Consider the following 20,954-nt stretch of genomic DNA (forward strand, 5'->3'; position numbering starts at 1 on the left):
ATATATAGAAAATTATGCTTCATTTTTCACAGTAGCACTAAAGAGAAACAAAGGTACCTTTCTATATGTTAGTGTGAAATGCTAAAGTAACAGTGGTCTCTGCTATGACAGGAGTCATTCTGCATGAAACTTCAAGTATTTTATATAAGAATAAATTTTAAAATCTCAAACTAGAAAAAAATAACAAACTCTGCAAACCCTTGCATTTCGTCTATGCAGACCAGGTTTTAAGTGCTGAGTTTATATTAGTATTTCCGATTAGTGTAAGCCATTAGTTTAGGAGTCTAGACTGAAAGGGCCTTTTGCTTTTATATTAATTTAAAAGTAATATGGGATTCTCTAGCTCATAAAAAGGAATAGAACTGGCTTTAGTTTCTCCAGAATCTGAGTCTTATGGAGCATCAGGGAGCACTGTGAAACTGTATGCCAGTTCATCTTCAATACTGGTCAGTATTAATCTTGAGGGATATATAATATCCCTGGGTAGTCACTTGTGGTTTTTAGGGAGGTTTTCCTAAATGCCATCGGATACATGTGTGAAAACTTTGAATACTTGAAGCGTTTAAAGCCCAGGGACTCTATAGCAATCTTCCAGCTTTTCACCATCATAGCATGACAATTCTGATGAGCGGAATCAGGTGTGATGATAAGTAATAAACCATTTAACACTAATGACTCATGAGCTTTCTTGCAGCAAATCCATCACTGGTACGGTGATGAAAAGTAGCAAAGGAGAAGAGAGAAAATCACCACATGGAAAAGTTCTCCTGGAAGAGAATCCATAGGGGTTTTCAGCTGCTTCAAAAAACATCTATAACATCCTGGAGTGGCTGTTAAAGTTGTAAGTTCAGGAAGTCACATTTATATGCACTCTATAGCAGGTACAATGTCTGTGCTAACAGTTAGAAATTCTTCAAACTTCAAAAATGGGTTGAAACAGCTGCCATCGTCAAGTAATCTGATCTTTCCTGAGGCTTGTAGCAACTCAGTTATAAATTCAGGGTTTGTAAAATTGAGGTTGGTTATATGTCCTTCAAGTTTAGAAGACTTGTGTATGTTTAAGGCCACAGTGGTCTTATAGATGAGTACAGCTCATTTTTCAACTTTTTCAAGTGCTTTTCTCTTTCCACCATTTTGAAATATTCTCTACATATACTAGAGGAGGATCTTTACATTCAAACAGAGTTTAACTTGGTATTTCACAAAATTTGATGCACATAGTAAGTCAGCAAGATCTATAACACCATTCACTGTGACCTTTGTCCCCACAAATTTTTGCCCAATGGTCATCTGCCAAATTTTTCATTGTGATGGCATATTCACAAAGTGTTTTCTCATCCTTCTAGTGTTCTCTCCAGATCTTATAAAAATCTCTCACTTCTCGGTACTTCTTGCTGATCTTGCTGAGCCGCCGGTGGTAGCTCTTTGCCACCACAGAGAGCTTCTCTGGCTCCAACTCCCACTCCTGTTTCAGGGGCTGCTGAGGTCTCAGGCCTGGCACTCTGCTCACTCCAGCCTGCCTGCCTGCCGCAGCCCCTCAGGCCCCCAGGGTCTTCTTTCTTACAGTCGTTCAGGCTAGTCTTCAGCCTGACTCAGTTCCTTAGGAAGAGGAAGGGTACCTATCTTTTAGTCTAAGGCAGCATAATTTAGGCTCTCAAGTCAGACTAACAAGTGTGTCCAGCCCACATATTTTTTTATTTCACATAGTAGCTCAGTTACTGTATGATAAAAATAGGGATTAATATCTATCTCACATAATACCTGAGAGAAGTAAATTAATTCATGTAATGTTCTTATCGTAGTGCTTGTTATATGGTAAGTAATCAATAAATGATAGTTACCATCATCCTTATCAACCTTGAAAAAAGAATAGTGAAGTGCCTGTTGAAAATGTGCCCTAAAGAATGAGTCTGAGTTGTGCAAAACTGAAGAATTGAAACAAATAAACAGCAAGTTAGAGAACAAGGGAAGGTATTTGTGAAGATTTTTTTTAGTGGTACCAGGGATCAAACTCGGGACCTTGTGCAGGCAGCAGCACCACTGAGCTAAATCCCTGGCCATGTGAAGAATTTTTGTGTGGCCTAGGATAGTTGTCATAGTTTTGGGCTTTACCTCTTATTCATGAGAAGATAAATACTGGGTCAAGGTGGAAATAAAATCCAAGCTGCAGAAATGAAATGGTGATGGCAAATGATAAATTAGCAGAAATATAGTGGGGTAAACATAAGAATACATTTTCTGCAATTTCCCAGTAAAATACATGTACTTGTGACGTCTGATTGAGAAGGGGAAATGAGGAACGAAGAAGAGGAGTACTACTGATTGGGAGGAGATCTTTAGGAGTGTAAGAGACTAGTTTTGCTAGCAAATGTTGTTGGCAGGAGGATCTCCATGAGGCCACCCCAGCTATTTGTGAGTTCAGGGACAGCCTGCACTACAGTGAGACCTTGTCTTCAACAAACAAACAGAAATTGACTAGAGACCTTGAAGAATCTGGTTTTCTTTCTGCAGTCCACTTGGTGCCCTTTGCGCTTTAGCTCCTTCCCTCCAGCTATGATGATCTTTCAGGCTCCGGACGAACACTGTTGTCTTTCACACCAGGACCTTGGAATCCTATTTGTTTTGTCTAGTATTTTGGAGCCATGTTTTGAACAGTTAATTTCTATTTATCCTTGGATTTCAACTCAAGTTTTACGTTCAAGGGAAGCTGACTCAGTCTTCGCAGAACAGGTTTGGATTTTTGTGCCAAATGCTCTCGTAGGTCAATATACTTTCTTCCTACTAACACTGTTAACAATTTTTACTGGTAGTCTTTCTCACTAACCTTCATTGAGGGTAGTGTTACTTTTCTTTTTTGAACTGGTACATAGCACATAGAGAGGTATTCAGTAAGAACCTGCAGAACCAAGTAAATTTTCTACTTTTTTAATTATGAGAGTTACAAACCCATTCTTTTTTTGTCTCTTTGTCTGTGTCTCTCAAATGCCAAAATAAGCAAACAAAAAAAACCCCACCTAAATGGTTTTATGGATATATTCTTTCAAGCATTCTAGGAAATTATTTTCTAAAATAAACTGTTTTCTAATGTATCAGGTATAAATTCAGAAAGCTATTCAGTTTATTTTTTCCCAATCTCAAATTTGGCAGAGCTTCAAAAAGTAGTATGACAGACCTATTTCAGTTAGGAATGTGGCTGGGAAAAGCCAGTATAAAATTTTAGCAAATGAGATTCAACAAGATACTAAATGAGATGATATGTTACAATCAGAATTTATCCATTGGATAAAACAATATGGATGATATTAGGAAAATGAAAATTCACATGGTCATCCTATTTTAAGCCAGAAAAAGTTTAATAAAACTCAGCATTCTTTATTAAGTCTTTAACAGTAAGGTTTAAAAAATTCAAACCAGTAGCCAATATCAAATATGCTATATGGTGAAATAGTAAAGATATTTCTGTGAAAGTAGAATGAAACAAGCTTACTAATACAACGCAGTTGCCATTTTTTGGGCAAGTTCTTGGCAATTCAATAAAACAAGTTAGAAGCAGGACTTTTGGGGAAAAAAAGGAGCTACAAATCCTTTTACTTAGAAGTCGGAATGGGTGTACCTAGAAATCAAAAAGAAAATGAAAAAGTATTAGCATTAGCAAATGACAGAAATTAATAAGAAAATATTGGATAAAAGAGTTGATTTTTCTGTAGCACCTTAACAAATATAATGAAAAATGATAGCCATCAAGGATTACCTTAATGAAAAAATACGACAAATGAAGAAAATTATAAAATTCTACTGAAAGGAATAAAATTTAAATGAAAAGTCATACATGATAACTCTGGGATAAGAAGAAGGATGTTAATGCTTTCAGAATTACTTAATTGATGATTTCACTGTGCCCAAACACCAAAAATATTTATGTTGAAATTAGACCAGAAAATTTATATTAGAAGAGTAAATGTATTATAAACACAAGATTTTTGGTTAATAATAATCAGAAGGAAATACCATTACCAAATAAAATGTTTAGTAAAAGCAGCAGTTTGAACAGTGTATTGCTAAAGAATAAACACATTTATATAAACCCAGAAATTAATATGTGCTATCAGAAAAAGTTAATGATCAAGAAATAAGTTTCATAAAACAAAAGATGTACAAATGGTTAATAATCACTTGAAAAGGTCAATGCTGTTAGTCATCAGGCAAATACAAATTAAAAACACAGATACTTATAACGTTCCATGTACCAGTCGGAATGTATAAAGTTGAAAAGCCTGGTAATACAGCTATTGTCAAGGACATGGAACCCTCATGCACTGGTGAGAGAAATGGGAAATGTTATCTGCATTGGAAGCTGCTTAGCAATTTTTTTTAAAAGTTAAAGATATACCTACTGATATAGCCAGGCCATTCTGTTCCTAGGTATTTACCCAAAAGAAATGAAAAACATTTACTCAAAGACTTGTCCACAAATGTTTGTATCAGCTTTATCCACAGTAGCTCCAAAAGGGAAATGACCAGTACATACCTTAACATGTGAATGGGTATTAAAAAGTGCTTTATGTTTTTCTGGCATATAGCACCACTCAGCAATAAAAGGGAGCAATCGACTGATAGGTCCACCATGTGACTGTATCTCAGAATCTTTATGTTGCATGAAAGATGCCAAGGAGGACTTCTTTCTGTAAGAGTTCATTTATATAAAATTCTAGAAACAAAACTATAGCGAAGGAGAGCAGAACATTTGTGCTTTTCTGAAGTCTAGAAAAGGGCATGATAAATATTTTGGGGGCAAAGAGGATGTTTTATTTTTTGATTGAAGCAATAATGTCCTAGTCATATATATCCGTCAGAACCCTTTGAATGGATGCTGTTTATTATACGTCTGTATGTATGTATCTCTCATCCACCACTCCAGTTTGTCATTGTATCCTGTTAGCTGTGCTGTTGGGATGTCTTCAGCATTCAGTGACTTCTCATTACTAACAGTACTACTCTAATAGTCTAAGTCACCATTGTTTCTTGTTTGGACATTTGTGGTCTTGTGATTCTACTATCTGCCTTCAGTTTTCCAGTAGCTAGTGTCTTGTTAAAACAGATCACATCACATCACTCTTCTGCTCAACGCCTTCTGTGATAGCCTGTTTAGTGTAAAGCCCAGAATCCTTACAATGGCTTAGAGGCACTTAAAAGATCTTCTGCTGCTCTCCACCTTATATACTTCAGCAGAATTACCTTCCTTGCCTTTCTTTGAACATGCCAGGCAGGCCCCTACTTCAGACATCAGTCTTGCTGTGGCCTTCTCCGTAGTATTTTTCCTCTAGATGTGTACTTCACTTGTTCCATTCCCTCTTTCATATCTTTATTTACATGTTACCTCCTCAGGGGGACCTTCCTTGACTTAATTAAAATTGCCACATAAATCCTATTGTACTTCAGATATCCCTTCCTTGTCTTTTCTCCTTGGTACTTATTACCAGCCATCATACTGTTTTACTTACTGCTTATTTCTTTTGTTCTTTGTCTTTTTCTCCCTGTAGTGTATAAGCTCACTGAGGGCAGGTAATATTGTGCTTCCTTCCCCACCATCTCTCTTTTTTTGGTACCAGGGATTGAACTTGGAACCTTGTACCTGTGAGGCAGGTGAGCTAAACCCCGGCCCCCTTTTTTTCTCACCATATCTTTTTATATTGCCTGGTACACAGTAGATGTCAACATGTGTTTGCAGAATGAATGAAACACTTTGACTTGTGCTGCACATAAGTCAAGCTAAAATCAAACTCACTGAATAAAATGGATAAACTTTTTTTTTTTTTTTTTTTTTGGTACCAGGGATTGAACTCAGGACCTTGCACTTGCCAAGCAGGTATAGAGCCACTGAACTAAATCCCTGGCTCAGGGGATTTAAACTTTTGAAACAGGTTATTTTTCAATTGCTATTCTTTTCCTTTTTTGATGGATATTTTTCATCTACGATACAAAATTTTAAGGAATTGATAAAGTGGAATTACTTTGATATATGGTACCTTTTTCTTATTTGTAAAATGGAGTCAATAGGCTGAATGATTCCCAAAGTTCTTTTCTTTTTTTTTTTTTGAGACAGGGTCTCACTGTGTAGTTCATGCTGGCCTTGAATTCACTGGTTACCCCAGGCTGGCCTCAGACTCACAGCATTCCTACCTCAGGCTCCCATATGCTGGGATTACAAGTATACATCACCATGCCATCTCCAAAATTCATTTTTATTCTTAAAATCTGTGACACTCCTTAATTTAAGACATTTGTTGGTTTAAGATACTAAGAAAAAGCTTTTGTTTCTCTCTGTAGGTGGATATTAATGCTTTTATTTACTTCCTTCTCTCCTTTTTAAAAATCATTCTTGTAGCTGTGGAACTCTGAGTTTGTCGGGGAAGAGGTTAATGCTAGAGAGAGGGTAATGGCAATTCAGTGACCAACTTTTATTCATTCCAGCAGCTGAGGTGGGAGGGGAAAACATTTCAGTGACTAAGAATGGCCAGGGTGTAGCCAGATTAGAAATCTGGACATACTTTTCTTTTGTCCACTGGTGAAGAAATCTAATGGAAGTTTAAATTATAAATGTAAGTCAGAAGAGAAAGCAGAATTTGGTATACTACAATTTGTGGATAACAGTATCTTTATTTTATAGATAGGTGAAGTAAAAGTTTTTAATGACACTAAAATATTGCAGATGATACTGCTTCTGTTCTTCTGGGTCCTGTTCTGCCTAAAGTGTGCTTTTACTGAAAAGTGATGTTTTCATAACTAAAAGCAGTTATTTTTATGATTTTAGGTTTCAAAGTAGTACTGGTAGTTGGATTAGAGATGTTATGTTTCACCTATCCATGCATACTAGGATGTGTAACTAGTTTTGTATGCTTATACTTCTATCAGTTGTTGTTTCACTAATTTGGGGGAAGCATACAATGCTGGTGTTCCTAATGGGTTTTGATTAATATATCACTTTTTATGAATATGCTTCAGAGGATTATTTTTTCACCTTAGGAATTCAAAAGGAGAAAAGTCTTAGATGTTTTCACTACACCAACATTGTTTAGTTAAAATACCTAGATATTTATAATAGCTAATCTGTTGAGAATTTTAAAAATGATATCGGTAACATGTTCACAAACAGCAGTGCACAATTCTAGGTTGTTTTTCTGGTAGGACAGATTTTTTTGGGCTAATTCATCCTAAAGCTTACCAAGTTCTCTTTTCTTTAATCGGGCTTTGTTTGCTGAAAGTTGACCAGGTAGTCTGCAATCATGGTCAGGGAAAGAGAAGGAGCCTGACCAGCCCCTACATTGTTTTAAGCCATATTTTTCCTTTTCAGTGAAACTAAACCAGCATGAATATTGAGAGACATCACACTTTGGCAGTTTCTCATTTGCTTGATATTTGTAAACGAGTATTTCTTTTGGAAAAGGACATTGAAGGAGGGAGGGACATTACTCTTTCTTTTTAAAATAATACATCTTCAATTTTCCATTTGACTTTTACAGATTTGACATATTGATATTTGTGTCTGAGACTATCTGATATTAATCAGATATACAGACATTTCTATTCTTTGTTGGATAAGGAATACTTGGAGTTAAGATGGGATGTGGAAGTCATGTGCAACCCAGTAACATTTTTCTCATTTGTCCTCACAAGGAGTTGATGGTAATTTTTGTGAGTCCCCTTTTTATCAATTAAGTGGCCAGTATTTATTGAGTTACCTATTAATTGTTCCTGTTCTCAGTGAGAGGGATACAGTGATGTGATAGTTTCTGTCCTTAAGAAGATTGCATTGCAGAAGAAGGGGTAGAAAGAAAATAAATTATTTGTAAATAAGATTATTTTGATGATTGATAAAGATACTATTAATATGAAAGTTAAAATAAATATTGGTTGATTGTGAATGACAAGAGTTGTTTAAGTAGATTCAAAGGAGACTTCATTGAAGAAGTAACATTTGGGTTAAAACCTAAAAGATGAGGAGGAGAAAGTTATAAAAGGACTGACTATAAGAGCGTTCCTAGAAAAAAGAATTACCAAGTGGCAGTAAACTTGGTATCTTGAAGGACAATTCCTAAGGACTTGAACACTTGCAACAAGGAAATTTTCTTTTAAACCCAAGCCTCCCTGGATTGATGACGTACACGTGTTGGTCAGCATTTCCAGTCATGTTGAGAGGCAGCTCCTTGAGCTCTAGTATGTGCAGCTTTGAACTAGAACTGGGATTCTGGATGCCTCTCTCTCTGAAAATTATAGCAGCTATTAGATACCTGGCATTTTTCAGATGTCCTCTTTGGAATGTAACAATAACTTTTGAAACACCAAAAAAAAAGGAGGCTATTGTGACTCAAGAACTATGAAGGAGGTGAAGAAAAAAGTAGCACTGGAGAGGCAGTCAGGGGCCAGATCAGTTAGAAACTTGTGGGCTATAGGAAGGAGTTGGGATTTTTTAAAATGTGATGAAAAACCTTTAGTGAATTTTTTTTTTTTTTTTTTTTTTTTTTTTGGCACTGGGGTTTGAAATCTGGACCTTGTGTTTGCAAGGCAAGTGCGGTGCCACTGAGCTAAATCCCCAACACCTGAGAATTTTTTTTTTTCAGTCTGTGAAAATGGTAAACAGGAGGAAGGCAAGAAATGGAAATAGAACGATGAGGTAGGACAATATTGCTTGTATCAGTGGCTAGGGTCCAGATGGCAGGAGGAGAGATTCAGGGTGTGTGTTGTTGGTAAAGCCAGTAGAAGTTGACTGATCCATAGGCATGGTACTGAACAAAGTGCATAGTGATGCAGTTTTCTGAAATGGTTAAGTCTTACATGTGAAAGAGGAGGTGGGGTTGATAACATTGTTTGGGCTATATGAACTTTCATAATACCAAGGAAAATAGTTGTCATTTACCATCTGAAACTCCTGTATCTTTTTTACTTTTAACTGTTATATTTTAAGTTACTTAACAAATAATTTACAGAAGTATATGAGAATAATGAAAAATAACTTTCAGAAATTTTAATTTAAATGTAACAAACCCAATTTTTATTCTGTATTTTGTGGTTTTGAAGGCAAATACATATTCCAAAAAGGAAAAAGTCCATTGACTATAATTAATTGCCCATTCACTGCTGCACATAAACTTGGAACATAGACATGATATGAATACTGATTTCTAGATTTAAAATATATTGTTCTTATTATGCTTATCATTACTTTTTGCATTTTCATTATCAAAAGCTAATACTTTAGAAACTTTAATAGTTGATGATTCTACTGAAGGAAGGATGGCCATTTTGGAAAGGATTTTTCTTTTCATATATTTTAATATAGATAACAAAGCTTCAGCATTTGTCCATGTATGACCTTTATCATGTAATTTTGCTGTATGTACATCATGAACAGATGAAAGAATGCTACTGCATATCCTTTTGGCTAAGTAGGGTAGCCTACGTTCTCATAACATAGTGTGTGGTTAGTTTTCGTTGAATGACTAGCTAAGAGTTCCACATTTGTTTTTGTTTTTTAAAATACATATTTTGCATTCATTGCTTTTTAAATTTGAGAAAATTCACTTAGTTCCATCATCTGAGGATTAATAATCTGATATTTTAGTACCTCTTTATATTCATTTAATAAATACAAAGTATCTTTCATCAGCTTTCTTCTCTTTTTCCTAATGAATGGAAAATAAAATATTCTGAGTTCTCAGTAGTGCTCACTGAAACTCTCAGAAATACAGGGTAGTATCCTTCTTCAGACTTTTTTTCAAAAGATGAGGCAATACGTTGGGTAATAATAAAACTGAAGGACGGTATAATAAATAGTGCAATATCTTTTTAGTCAATTCCATTATTCTTCCATTCTCTTATTGACATAGCTCCTTCAAGTATAATTGAAAATAGATAAATAATGATGAAGTAATTTCAGGATAATGAGCTAGGTAAAGATTTCTAGATACAGAAAAAAGAAAGTCATTCAGGTCTTTTGATATATTTTAGATTTATAAGAGGATCTAATGCATTTGCATGGTAATTGCAAGAAAAATAAATTTTTTTATTTCAAAAATAAGTAAAACTTCACTTTGCTCTTTGGAAGACCTTTAAGAAAGAATAGAGATCATAAAATATTAATCCTTACAAATAGAACTGCTCAAAAGAGAAGGAAACAAAACTCTAGTCCATTGAACCCAGATAATATGTATCACCAAGGGATGAATTTGAAATGTTTATTTATTGGATATCACAGTGAAGATGTGGGGTAGTGGTTGTCTTTTAGAATCTGGAGTTCAGAGGTGTAGACTAGAGATCCCAGTCTTAGAGTCAGCCACACATTTATGGTATTTGGGTCTAAATAGGATCACCTAGCAAAAGAGAATGTGGACCAAGAAGAGAGTGCTGGGCCCCTATACTTCATTCTGGTAGGAAAAAGATATCCAGATATCTACATGGTATAGCCAGCTAGGTAGAAATTTATGATTCGCCTTAGAGAAGGGTATTTTAAGAAAAGAGTAGTTAATTGGGTCAAAGGAAGAAAAGGAGACTTTTTTTTTTTTAAGAAATAAGGTTAGAAAAGTTGGACCATTCATTGGCTTCTTTCAATAAAATAAAATATTAAAAAAGTGATTTTGATAGTCTTGAGTCAGAAGTGTTTTCTTCAAGTGGTTAGGCCAATGCCTGTTTGTATTGTGTTGAAGTGAGGAAATAGAGATAAGCAATAGAAGCCACTTTTCAGTCAATTTTGTAGTGAAAGAGGAGCAGAGGAGCATAGAAATTGTAGTTGGTAGAGTTTTTGTTGTTTTTTTTTTATCACTTTTAGTTAGGGAGTTGGTAAAGTGCCTAGAATGGGGGGTCTGAGCCAGGGAGATATTAGTACCTTACATTAACATAGTCACACTCATATTTCTAAGAGCAGAGTAGCCCCTGCTGAATCATCTTTTTCTTTTTCTTTCACTCTTTTTTTTTTCATTGAGTTTATTGATACTTTCTAGGAATACAGTACAGTTACATTCATCATTGGGGTCTTGTACCTTTACGTGATGCATCTGGGTTCTTATTTTTTCCCCATTCCTTTGCCCTCCCTTCACCCTACCACCCCTCCCTATTTACAAAGACTTTGTTTCCATTTTTTCCTTTTTTTCATATTTTTTCTTTTCCCTTCTTCACTCTCTTTTTTGATGTTAAAAATTCTGATAGGATTTTCACTCGCCCTTTGCCTATTAGAAATACAAAGCACTGAGTATATGCCTGCCTGATTTTATAGTGAAAATCAGTAGAGAAAAATTGAAATCTTTAAGCAGTTCTCAGTTTTCTGGAATACATTTAATGCTTTACATGGAATGTTCCTACCACCTAGATTTTCTTACATTTGGGGGCTTATATAAACTCAGAATTGCTATCTAAATTATAAGATGAATTGAAATAGCACTTAATTTAATCGAAAATTTGAGTTTAACATAACATTTTATTTTGAGTTTAGCATATCACCGTTACTTAGGATTACGAAAAACAAAGTTTCTGAAAGATATAAGTTTTGAGCAATAGTTAAACTGGAGGAAGTAGGGCCCAGGATTTAGCTCAGTGGTGCTGCCGCCTGATGCCCAGTACCAAAAAAAAAAAAAAAAAAAGGACAAAGTCTTGAAAATCTTTACTGTAGTAACTGACTTAAAAATATCTTTTAAGTGGACCAGTGTGGACCACTCAAGACTTAAAACATTATTTTGAATATTCTTGTTTTCTTAAAAATAATGTGTCTTTTTTTTGGTACTGGGGATTGAACTTGAGTCCTTTAGCTTGCGAGGCAGGCGCTGAGCTAAATCCCTGGCCCAGGTTTTCAAATTTATTACTTTATGTTTGGAATATTCTTTTAAAAGATGTAATTCTTTGGAACATGTAGTTATGCCATCTTCATTATTTTATGATTCAAGAGACTCAGAATATCTTCGTTATAATTTTTCATCTTTAGTCTTTAACTTGTTTGGTGTTAAAATTCTTACTCCTCTGTGTTATATGTGATAACTCAATCGTGTGAGTCTGCTTAGATAATACGACTTTTTGGAACAATTCTAAGTACTATTTGTAGAATTCAGTGGCAGTTAAACAATCCAGATGTCTTTTTGCTCTTGAAATTTTCATGGTTGGCTTCTACTAAATGAGATTGTTGGATACAGAAATTTAGTATCAGTTGTCAAAAATCTCTTCAGACTAATTTCCAAATCTAATTTCTAAAACTTTCCAAAGAAGAAAGATCTCAAAGTTTCTTAAAGTCAGCTACTTAAAATACAAGCTCTTCAGCGGTGATGATGGCAAAATGGTCAAATTTATTTCAGACAGTGTTTGCCAAAAAATTATTTTACAAGTTCATGTTCATATATTTTTGTTTGTTTTGGTCCTGGGGATTGAACTTGGGACCTTGCATTTGCAAGGCAGGCAGCGGAACCACTGAGCTAAATCCCGGGCCCCATAGTATATTTTTATATATATTTTGATACATAAACACCTTTGTACGAGGAGGGAAAGAGATCTAAGAAGATAATAGTAATAACATGTTTTTGAGACAAATTCTATTAATTGAATATTAAATCCTTATAATAGCACTTGTAAGACAAATTCTATTAATAATCCACATTTACAAGAAACTAAGGCCAAGATTAAAAATTTAATTTAAGAAACAAAAATATTAAGTGGTGGAACTATAATTTTATTTCAGGTAGTCTAACTTCATCATTGTACTTTTAACCAATCTGCTAAGGTGATGTAAAGTAATATAATTTTGATCATCCATAATTATTTACCCTGAAGGTAAAACAGAATTTTTATGAACCAACCCTGTCCAGCATTGAATGCGGGGATTGTGATCACTCCTTTGCTTTCTTGGAATAAGGTTTACTTAAGATTGGCAGTCTGTTTTAAAATTGCTTTACAATTAATGATCAGCAGTCAGAATTTCCATTCTTTATCCTTTGGGAAAAAGCTTTTTTATGTTTATGCTTTTAGCATTTTTTTGTTGTTACAGGAAGAAAATGTTGTCTCTGTTAGGAAATGTGTAGATTTTTGTTTGACTTCTGGGAAAATGAAATTGTTTATATAGTGGTCCCAGGAATCAAGTTTTCATTTCTGCTCTGTAGGGGATTTATAATGTTACTTCTGAAGATGAAACAAAAGAATCTGTTTATTTCTGATCAGCTTTCTATTAACATTTCCCTTGAAAAGTTTTAAAATCTAATTGTAAATCTAGTATGCAGTTATTCTGAATAAATCTTACTAAATGAATAGTCATGAAGCAGCAGAGTATAATGTTCAAGGGAAAGATATATTCTGTTTCATCTTTAACATGCTGCCATAAATTCCATTGTATGCTTTTTTTTCTGTTCACTTGATTCTTTTTTAGTATTGACATACCTTTTGAGAATTCAAATATTTGTAAGGGCATTCTGTGAAACTTAGCTTAAAAAATATGCCATCAAAAGCTTCACATGGATTATGATTAAGGAAATGAGATAACTTATAGGCATTATCATTTTGTATGGAAAAAATAGGTTTATTTCTCCCACTTGGATAAATCTGAACTGGCAGGCAATTCTGAGCATTGGGCAGCTCTATTCTACACTGCTATTCAGGGACCTTGTTCCTTTTATCTTGTTGTTTTACCATTTCCTATTGTGTTGCTTTTGTCTGTAGAGATCAGTCTGAATCACCAACACCACTACCATCACATTCACATGCTATTATGTAGGAAAAGAGAAAAAAACAAGTGGAAACATATGGCTTTTTAAAGCATGTAACTTGTAAGTTACAGTGCATTTCATCCTCATATTCCATTAGGCAGAACATCGTCATATATATATATATACACTATCTGCCAGTAAGGTGCAGAAATGCAAGTATTATATTTTTAAAAGAAAGAATGATTATTGGAATTCTGTCAATCCCTGCCGTGTAATAATAAATTTAATTACTATTTATTTATCACTTACGTATGTTAGATGTTGTTCTGGGTTCTTTGCTACCTTACTCAGTCCTCATGAATGAGATGAATGGATTTACAGTCTCCAGCAAGGTCATCCAAAAGATAAGAAGCAGAGGTGGTCTGACTTTTGGTATTTGCTTAACATGATGATTTTCAATTCCATCCGTTTTCCTACATAGGGCATGATTTTGTTCTTTAAGACTGAACAATATTCCGTTGATCATTTTCTTTATTCATTTATCCATTAATGAACATCTATGGTGATTCTGTAACTTGGCTGTTGTGGCCTGGGTATGTGAGAGTCTCTTGCGTACTCATTGGATTCCTTTGGATACATATGCGGGAGTGCCATAGCTAACTCACACTGTAGTTTTATTTTTAGTTTCTTGAGGAGCCATAAAAAAGACAAATATTGCATGTTTTCTCTAATATGAGGGAATCTGAATTTCTTTTATAAGATGACATGTAGAAAGAAGAGGGACTGTTGAAGAATGCGAAGGGAAAATCTGAGAAGGGGGAGTAGGAATGAGAGAGGGTAACAGAGAAGGTGAATATAACCAGAGACATTTTAGGCATGTATGAAAATGTTACAATGAAATTCATTATTTTGTACAATTAATAAGCATTAATAATTATCAATCTAAAAGTTATAAGCTCTTTTAAGTGCATTTTGCTATCGTTATTTCAACCTTTTTTGATACTGTCCTAGTTAATAAATCATAACACTACACATTACAAGGTACAGTTTGATGTTTTGATAAAAGTACACAAATGAAATGATTAAATAATTATTAGCCCATACCCCACCTTGCTTAATTAGCATTTTTTGTGATGAGATACTTGAAATTAACTTTTTCAAGATACTTGAAATATCAATGCATTATTGCTGACCAGCTGTCCATCTATGTTGTTTGTCCTTAAAACTTTCCCTTATGTATTTGTACAGATATAGTGAGCTGTGCACACTTACTCTGACAACAGACAATAAAGATCTTAACTTAGTAAAAAAAAAAAAAAAAAAAAAGCAGAGGTGGGATTTGACTTCTAAATATAGTGTTATTTCTATCACATATACTTGGGAGAGTAGATTAATTAGAATAGGTTAAGATTTTTGGGCCAAGCACTTGAAAGCTGTCATTAATAAAGACAAGCAAAATAAACAAATAAACTATCTTGTGTGGGATAAAGGAGAATTCATCTTAGGTCTTTTTTTTGGTTTTTTTAGGATTTTTTTTTTTCTTTTGGTACTGAGGATTGAACTCAGGACCTTGTGCTTGCAAGGCAGGTGTGGTGCTGCTGAGCTAAATCCTTGACCAGCTTAGGTCTTCTGAATTTAAAACATCTCTTTATATCTAAGTGAAAATACAGATGTCTTATCAGCTCATATAGTAACTCCTCCTTTTTGGATAATATTTAAAATCTCTCAGAAAATTTCAAATGTACAATATAATATTAACTGTCATCACCATTCTATACATTAGATCTCCAGAATTTATCCTGCATAACTAAAATTTCGTATCCTGTGCCAACAGCTCCCTATCACCTCATCCTACCTTCACACCCAGATCCTGACCACTACGAGTCTACTCTGTTTCTACAAGTTTAAAAAGATTCTGCCGGCAACTGAGGCATGCAATATTTGTATTTCTCTGCTTGCCATATTTCCTTAGCGAAATGTCCTCTAGATTCATCTATGTTGTTGCCAGTGACAATAATTGCTTTTGTTCTAAAGCCAAATAAGATTCCATTATGTATTAGCTTTGTTTATTTTGCCCAATATGGTCTCATTTGTCTGTTTTTACTTTTGTTGCCTTTGCTTTGGGAGTTATATACAAAAATTATTTGTCCACAACATAGTCTAAAAGCTTTCCCTTGTTTTCTTCTGTAGTGGTATAATTTCAGGTTTTATGTTTGTCTTTAATCCACTTGAATTTATTTGTAGATGGTGTGAGGTTAGGGTCTGAACTCTTCCTTCTATGTGGGTATATTAGTTTTCTCAAAACCAGTTAATGAAGGAACTACTGTTTCCCCATTGTGTGTTGTTGGCATCTTAATGAAAGATCAAACAACTATACAGGTGAAGATTTATTTCCAGGCTCCCTGTTTTGCTCTGTTGGTCTTTGCATAGGAAAGTACCATTTTCATTACTGTAGCTTTGTTCAGATAGCATCATGCCTCCTCCATTGTTTTTATTCAAAATTTCTGTGGATTCAGATTCATTCTCTCCCTCCCCTTTTTCTGTCTGATTTAGTTTTTGTTTGTTTCTGTGATTCCAGTGAATTTTAGCATTGTTTTTTATATTTGTGGGAAAATACCATTGGAATTTTGATAGAAATTGCCTTAAATCTGTAGATTGCTTTGAGTAGCATGGACATTTTAACAATATTAATTCTTCCATTCCATGAACATGGAATGTCTGTTTGTGTGTTTGTGTCATCCTTGATTTCTTTCATCAGTATTTTCTGTTTTTCATTATACAGATCTTTCTTCTATTTGTATTATTATTTTTAAAGTATTGAGATTAAAATTGTTTCTTGACTTCAGTTTATTGTAGTATATAGAAATGCAATTGATTTTTGAATATTGATTTTTATACTCTGAAATTTTACTGAATTAGTTTATTTTTTCCAACATTTTTAGAAGCTTTTAGGGTTTTTTGTTGATAATATTACGCCATCTATAAACAGACAATTTTATTTCTTCCTTTCTGACTTAGATGGCTTCTGTTATTTTTTTATCTAAATAAAACAGTAGGCAGTAGACCTAATTAGACCTTTCTCAAACAAAGCATGTAAATGACAAATAGATAAATGTCAAAATGCTTAATATCATTTTAATCAGGAAAGTGCAAATCAAAACCACAATTAAATATTTCCAGCTAGAATGGCTGTTACTTAAAAGACAGAAAAACCAAGTCCTGGTGAGGATGTGGAGAAAAGAGAACATTTACACCTTACTGCAGGATTGTAAATTTAGTATAGTCATTACGGAAAATAATAGGGAAGTTCCTTAGAAAATTAAAAATAGAATTAATATATCTATGATCCAACAAGTTCCACTACTGTGTATATATGCAAAGAAAGTGCAATCAGGATGTCAAAGAGATATCTATACTACCATGTTTATTTTACAGCACTATTTACAATAGCCAAGAAATGAAATTAACCTGTGTCCACCAATTCATGAGTGTGTAAAGAAAATATGGGATATATACAGTTACACACACACACACACACACACACACACATGCACAGTTTGGCTATAAAAAAAGATCTCCACTTACTTTATCTCCATCACTTACTTTATCTCCATACATTTGTAGATCTAGTTAGGTTTAACTGTAGTTCATCAAGTAAATCTATATCCATGGTTGGGGGTATAGATCAGTGGTAGAGAGCTAAACACACTGAAAGAAAAAAAATAGAATTTTCCTGAGTTACTTAGTTCAGTTATGTTAGCAATTAAATTCAGTTCCTGAAACCCAAGCTTTGAACTAAGGACCGTTTTTTTTTGTTGTTGTTTTTTTTTGGCTTTAGGCTTTTGCAAAAGAGCAAGCTTCTATCTTGATCTTTAATTATCTAATTTAGTGCATCTAAACAGTGGCATTCACTTTGTTATTAGCTTCAATCTTATAATCCAGATCTTTTAATTTTCTTTTTTAATATTAAGCCCAGTGTTTATCATGGAGTCCCATCAACCACCTGTGCAATAAACTTAATTATATATTCATATTTATTTTCAGTTGCTGCTATAACAAATTACCACAAATTTAGAAGTTAAAAAAGCACCATTATCTTCAAAGTCTCTGCAGATAATGTTAAAAGGCCAATGTGGGCTTAAGTCAAAATGTTACAGGACTGTGTTTCTTTTTGAGGATTCTAGAGGAAAACCTATTTCTTTGCTCATAATGTGGATAAACTCTTTCTCATATTTCCCCTCATTTCTTTCAATATGATTATAATCTAATATAGTTTAGTTTATAATTTAAGTTGAGACAAAAATATATGACAGTGAATAAATATAACTCTTTCTGTAAACCACAGTATTCTAATTCTCTACTTAATTTTGCTGTCAGGAGACAGGAGAGGAAAGTTTTTACTGCCAATGGTAGTAATGGGGTTGATGATGATGTTGAACCTTTGAAGATCTCGGTTTCCTTTTCATACATTTAAAAGGTCCCTTGCAGTCTTTTTGACAAGACTTACTCAGTCTTTATCTTACTTGATAGTATATTTGAGAATTTCATGTTTATTTCCGTTTGTTCAATTCACTTTTTAATCACACGTGGAAATCTTATTTTCTAACTAAATCTTGTAATAATTTACTAAAAGGAAGGACATGGTTACTTAATAAAATTCAAATTGGAAAGCAAGCTCTTGGCTACTGGTTCCTGGTTTGATATTTTCATTGTCCTCATATTACTTATACTGCACATGCTAGTTATAGACATGAAACCCTTTTAGAATTGCTATGCCACTGTCAGAAACGAATTTGAGATTCTCTTATGTACTTCCTCTGCTTTTTAAAATATTACTGGGAAATTTGAATTTGCCTTTTTTTTTTTTTTTTTTTCTATTTGAGATAGGGTCCCACTATGTAGTTCAGGCTGGTCTTGAACTCACTGTGTAGTCCAAGCTGACCTTGAATTTGTGGTGATTCTCCTGCCTCATGCTCCCAGATGCTGGGAGCAGAGGCGTGTACCACCATACCTGGTATGTGTCATATTTTAATTTAATAAGTGCCATTTTGATAGGAAAGCAAGCCGGTGTTGACATTTCTATGATGTCTATTCCTAGTAACTGACTTCTGATGCTCTTTCTTATAATAAATTGCTATGAACTGGTGTCAAACTGATGACTTCATCTTCCCAGCATTCTTATTTGAAACCTAATCCCCATTATGATAGCAGCGTTCTTATGTTGAAACCTAATCCCCATTATGATAGCAGTCAGAAGTGAAGCCTTTGGGACATGATCAGCTTGTGAGGGTGAAACTCTCATGTGTGATTAGTGTGTCCTAGGAAGAGACACAAAGGAGCTTGCTTCTTCTGTCTGCTGCTTTTTGAAACTACAGCTAGATGACAACCATCTGCAAACCAGAATGACTATCATCAGTGTCTCATTATACTGTTAATCTGATCTCAGATTAACTGTGAGAAATGAATTTCTATTTAAGCTACCCAGATTGTGGTATTGTTAGAGCAGCCTGAACTAAGATAGGAATGTTTCAATTCTACTGTACTACTAAATAAAAATAAATACAAGCAACAGTGCTTCAAACCTAAGTTACTTGAAGAATATCTAAAAGATACAAAGGCATAAAATGAATACTATATTGTTGAGGATGGCTGAGTAGGTTTGGATTTATTTTGAAAATTTTCAAATATCAGAATAGTTGCAAGAACAATGCAATAAGTACTTGAAATGCTTTACCTAAAATGACTGATGACTCTTTTGTTACAATTATGCATTCATGTTCTCATTTCTCCTCTAATGTATGCAAATGTGAGTCTGTCTGTCTGAAGATACTGGTAGCTTCAAATAGATAGCCTCCTCCCCCATTTAGAGTTGATTGCAAATATTTCACTCCCAAATATTTTATCATGAATCTCACTCAGGGAGTTTAATATTGAGACAGTATTATTACATATTGCATAGTTCATATACACATTTTTCACTTTTCAGATTCAGAAATAGCAAGTATTTTAAAAGGGCACTATTACTTTGAAAATTTTTTTGAAAAATGTCAAGATTACACGGTAAACTGTGGTAACTTCTAAGTGAACACCATGAGGTATGTTTCTAAGCCAAACTTCAAGATGTGAATTTCAGTATACTTGGTTATCAAAACTATATCTAAATGGTATGAGGTCTTAAACTCTGTGTATTATTGATGTTTTCTTCTAATTTACTTATTGTTTTGTGAAGATAAAATAGGTCTTTAAAGTCTTGAGATAGGAATTAGGGGTAAGTTTTTTAAGTTGAAAATTCTGGGGGCTGGAGATTTAGCTCAGTGGTTCTGCTGCCTACCTCGCAAATGCAAGGTCCCAAGTTCAATCCCCAGTACCAAAAAAAAAGAAAGAAAAAAGAAAAAAAATTCTGTGGTATTAAAAAAGTTAACAGGTATTTACAAACTATTGAATATGTGGCACTGTACTGAGTGCTGTAGATAATCTTTGAACTCTTAGAATTCAAGTGAAGAAGTGATATACAAATAAATGAGTGAAAGCAAACTTTGTGAAGAATCATAAGACTACATTAACAGAGTAGATGAAAAATTCACAGGTAGAAGAAATTGGCTGGGTGGTGAGAAGAGAACAGACAGCCTTGATTGAGTTGTAAGTATTTGTTAACAGAAATAGGGGTCAGGATGGTTTCAGTTTACCTTCCGGTGCATCATGTTATTTCTCTTTTTTACTCTTCTTAGCTCTTTCATCCACTTCTCTAAACACATCTTCATTGCTTAGGTGCCTGTTGTGTTTATGTTCTTCAAATTCCTGGAGAGAATGAGTTAGCCTTTCTCTGAAGGTTTCTTCTGCTTTTTCCTCCTCCTCTGGCTTTTCCCCAGACTTTGGTTCCTCCTCAAGCTTTGGCTCATTCTTATGTTTTGGTTTTCTTTCAGTTTTTTGACAGTGTTTCATCTTTTATGTATCTGCTTCCTTTCCTCTTTGGATCTATCCTGAAAAATTCAATGCTTCATTGGCTATTAGGAAGGATTATTCTACCTGTAATTTCACTTGTATAAGATACTTTTTAAAATGGGAAAAGAAATACAAAGCAAAAGGGAAAGTAACCAAAGTGATTAATAGACTGAAAAAACTTGACAATTTTATTATAACTAGAAAAAAATCTAGAAAAATTAAAACTTTGTTTTGTGTTTAATGGTTACTTCATATGCATGGTACTAAAGTAAAAATCTGAAGGAAATACAAAAAAAGAAAATGTTTGTTTCATCCTCATCACTTCCCAGAAGTGCCTTTCTA

The 20,954-nt window shown here is 34.1% G+C and overlaps 2 pseudogenes; both read right to left on the reverse strand.

Annotated features, from left to right (window-relative positions):
• Window positions 1-313: 313 nt before the first annotated feature.
• LOC104867038 lies at window positions 314-9,299 on the reverse strand (annotated as a pseudogene).
• An 11,021-nt stretch (window positions 9,300-20,320) lies between these two features.
• LOC104867037 lies at window positions 20,321-20,612 on the reverse strand (annotated as a pseudogene).
• Between the last annotated feature and the right edge of the window lie 342 nt (window positions 20,613-20,954).

Source organism: Fukomys damarensis, unplaced genomic scaffold (genome assembly GCF_012274545.1).
Source record: "Fukomys damarensis isolate Sample0158 unplaced genomic scaffold, DMR_v1.0_HiC HiC_scaffold_33, whole genome shotgun sequence".
Taxonomy (NCBI): domain Eukaryota; kingdom Metazoa; phylum Chordata; class Mammalia; order Rodentia; family Bathyergidae; genus Fukomys; species Fukomys damarensis.